This window comes from Alligator sinensis, unplaced genomic scaffold, assembly GCF_000455745.1.
Source record: "Alligator sinensis unplaced genomic scaffold, ASM45574v1 scaffold1632_1, whole genome shotgun sequence".
NCBI lineage: Eukaryota > Metazoa > Chordata > Crocodylia > Alligatoridae > Alligator > Alligator sinensis.
This window is the reverse complement of record NW_005843808.1, coordinates 26,689-30,045: the sequence shown is the minus strand read 5'-3', so window position 1 is coordinate 30,045 and position 3,357 is coordinate 26,689. Positions and strand designations below refer to the sequence as shown.

Sequence of the window (3,357 nt, the reverse complement as noted above, 5' to 3'; positions counted from 1 at the left end):
GGGTCTCACTGGTCCCCAACAGCCCAGACCCACAGCCCCGGGCAGGAGAAAGGCTGCACAATCTGTGCTACCAGGGCTGTGTGAAGTTTGGGAAGTGGTTCCCCGGCTCCTCCAGGTCTGAGTGTTCCTGGACCCCTGGCCACCATGGAGGGGCTGTCCTCTGCTTCTGCTGGTCTCCACACCCCTCTTTGCACTTGTACAGCCCATCTCTGACATGTCCTCCCTGAGCAGCGACAGCGAGGCATCTCTGCTGTCCAGCTCCGTCTCCAGCAGGCTCCCCCCAGACTGGACCTGGTCCTTTCCCCAGTCTGATGTGCTGTCGTGTCCTCCCAGTAATATGAAGTCACCTTGCAAGGCTACTGCCCCCCAGCATTGACCAGCACTGCAGCAGGGCCCTGAGTCATGGCCTGGGAGGAGGTGCCATGATCCTCTGCAGCTGGGAACAGGCCCAGGGGGAGGAAGCAGCTGTGGGACCCCGCAGGGCTGGGCCTGGAAGAGGGGAAGGGCTAGAACCTGGTTTCATCCAGGGAGGTGCTGGGTGCATGGGGTGGGTGCCTGCTATGCTGAGACTGCCTTGGTTTGGGGGTAGCTAATAGCACCCCAAACTGTCCCCACTTATGGGCCAAGAAAGGCTCCCCCAGAGCCGAGCTGTTCTCTGCAAGCATAGGACCACTGGGATTTCTCTGCTCCAGGCGCCTTCACAAGGTGGCACCCGGCTGCCCCTGCCCCGGGGCTGAACACGGCCACCACAGCCCAGCCCTGCCATCCCTCGCCCCAGCAGAGCAGGGGGTTGGCACTTACCTGCTGCCCCCAGGAAGAGCAAAGGCAGGAGCAGGTTGATCAGAGTCACCATTTCCTCTCCTGCTTGGCAGCGTGGATCCCTGCACCGTCCCTTTGTGCTTTCCCCTTCCCTGTGTCACATTGAGAGGCTGGGAGAAGGGGCTAAGGTCCAAGGTGACGCCGGAGCTGCTCCTGCCCCACCCCACAGGGCCGCAGGAGCTGGAGCAGCCCTGCCCAAGGCCCTGGGGAGAGCACGGGAGGGTCAGCCCTGAGCTCTGCATGGTGTGTGGGGTCCCCTCTGCTCTCTACGGCTGGAGGGAAACAGCAGAGGGGCTGTGTGTCACTCGGGGTCTGGTCCCTCAGCACCGGCTCTGTGTCCCAGGACCCCCAGCTGTAGTGGGTGTGGAGGCCCTCCCTGCCAGGCTAGCATGACCACCCATCCCTAATTGGCTGGGACAGTCCTGGAACGGAAACCTAAACTCCTGGTCCCAGGCTGCATGACTGTGGGAGAGCATTTGTCCCAAATCAGCAGCATTGTGCAGGGAACTGCAGGAAACAGCAGATTTCCCCTTGCAGACAGGCAGTGTTCCTGTCCTCCTGGGGCTGCCAGGAGTGGGACGCAGGTGTGCCACGTCCATCCTCGCACCCGCATATGTTTATATAGCTGGGAGTACTGCCAGGCAGTGTGGAGAACAGCTGGACATGGGGTGCAGATCCAGGCCCCCACAGTGAGGGAATGGGGCAGGGGCTGCTGCCCAGCCAGGGTGGTGCATGGAGCAGGACAGAGCTATGTGTGGCACGTCCTGGGGGCCGTGGGCATGGGGGAAGCAGCTCCCTGATGGTTTGCACACCACAGGGGGAGGAAAAGAGGGGAAGTGCCCGTCCAGATCCCATGTGATGGAGGTGGATGGTGGCTGCCTGCTGTGGGCTCAGGACTCCCCACCCTGCCGCCTTCCCCCAGGATGCCCCTGCTACATGCCCAGCAGCTGTGGGGGTGGCAGAGGCATGGTTGCTTACAACAAAACCTGTGCACGCTGACTTCCAAAGTGCTCCCCACCAGGGCTTCCCCTCCCCTCCCCTCCAAAAGGGGTGATTGGATCTAGTCTGCAGAGCCTCCTTTCTCCCAGAGAGCTGAGGGCCTGGTGCAAGGGGTCACAGGCCCCCTGTGCTGGACTGAGTGACAAGCAGTTCTTCCCAGCTCCTCACACACCACACAGACCCGACACCCCTGCAGCGGGGCTGGGACCCCAGGACACGGCCCCTCCTCACCCGCGGCCCTCAGGCTGAGCTCTCTCTCGCTCGGGGGCTCTCCAGGGCCGTGCTGGACGCACACTCGCACTCGCAGCTCCGGCTGGGTCAGGCTCCGGCTGGGCACTCTCCAGACGCTCGTCGCGGTGAACGTGCCATCCGCGTTCCTGTCTATCTGCGCGGGGTCTTCCCTCCAGCTCCCGGCCCCGTCCCAGCCCCACTGGATCGGGGGCACCTCCCTGGGGTAGAAGTTGTGGAGCTGGACAGCAAACGGCACCTTGTCGCGGGGGTCCCACTCTGGCAACACCTGCATCTCAGACACCTGCGGCCGGGCTGGGGAGACAGCGGGTGTGTTAACAATCCCCAGCTCCATCCTACTCCAAAAGCATCAGGCCCTGGCCACACCTGGAAGTGGTATCAGGGGTGCTGGGCACTCACCCCACACCCGGATCTCCGGGGACACTCACTCCTCTCTGATACATTTGGCCTCGTGGAGGAAGCAGCACCGGACCCACGCCCCGTCATCCTGCAGCGTGGGGGTGAAGGTCAGGGAGGACGTGAGGCGGGTCCCAGCTCTCTCCTCTGTCACTCTCCAGCTCAGGGGGACGGCGGGGAACAGCGGCTGGTGCTCGGGGCTCTCTGGGTTCTTGTCACTCTCAGCCACCATCCTGCCTTGCTGTGGATCCTTTCCCATGTCACGGCCATGTCCTCAGGGAACGTCCCCTCTATGGAGCAGCGCAGGGTCACCTCCTGGCCCAGCAGGCACTGCTCTGGCCTCTCCAGGTCTGAGACAGAGTAGGGGACTGCCCAGTCTGGGTCAGAGTAGTGAACACACAGGACACGGGTCACCGTTGGATCATCTGAGAGACTTGTCCAATATGAACCCATGGCTGGGATATGTAGGAGTGACCCCGGAATAACAAGGAATAATGGCCACAAGTTGTTGGAGAGTAGGTTTAGATTAGACATCCGTAAGAACTACTTCACAGTTAGGGCGGCTAGGAGCTGGAACCAACTTCCAAGGGAAGTGGTGCTGGCTCCTACCCTGGGGATCTTTGAGAAGCGGCTCGATGCCTACCTGGCTGGGGTCACTTAAGCCCAGTTTCCCTCCTGCCCAGGCAGGGGGTCGGACCTGAAGATCTACAAGGTCCCTTCCGACCCGACTTCTAGGATTCTATGATTAATTCCTTTGCTACAGAAACTGCATCTGCCCTTCTGGTAGGGCAGGCTTCTATCCATCCACTGACAATTACCTGGCTGGGGTCATATGAGCCCAGTTTTCTTCCCTGCCCAGGGCAGGAGGTCAGACTTGAAGATCCTCATTAAAAA

At 61.5% G+C, this 3,357-nt stretch overlaps 1 pseudogene; it reads right to left on the bottom strand.

Moving 5' to 3' along the window:
* Positions 1-356: 356 nt before the first annotated feature.
* LOC112548954 lies at positions 357-2,695 on the bottom strand (annotated as a pseudogene).
* Positions 2,696-3,357: the final 662 nt, after the last annotated feature.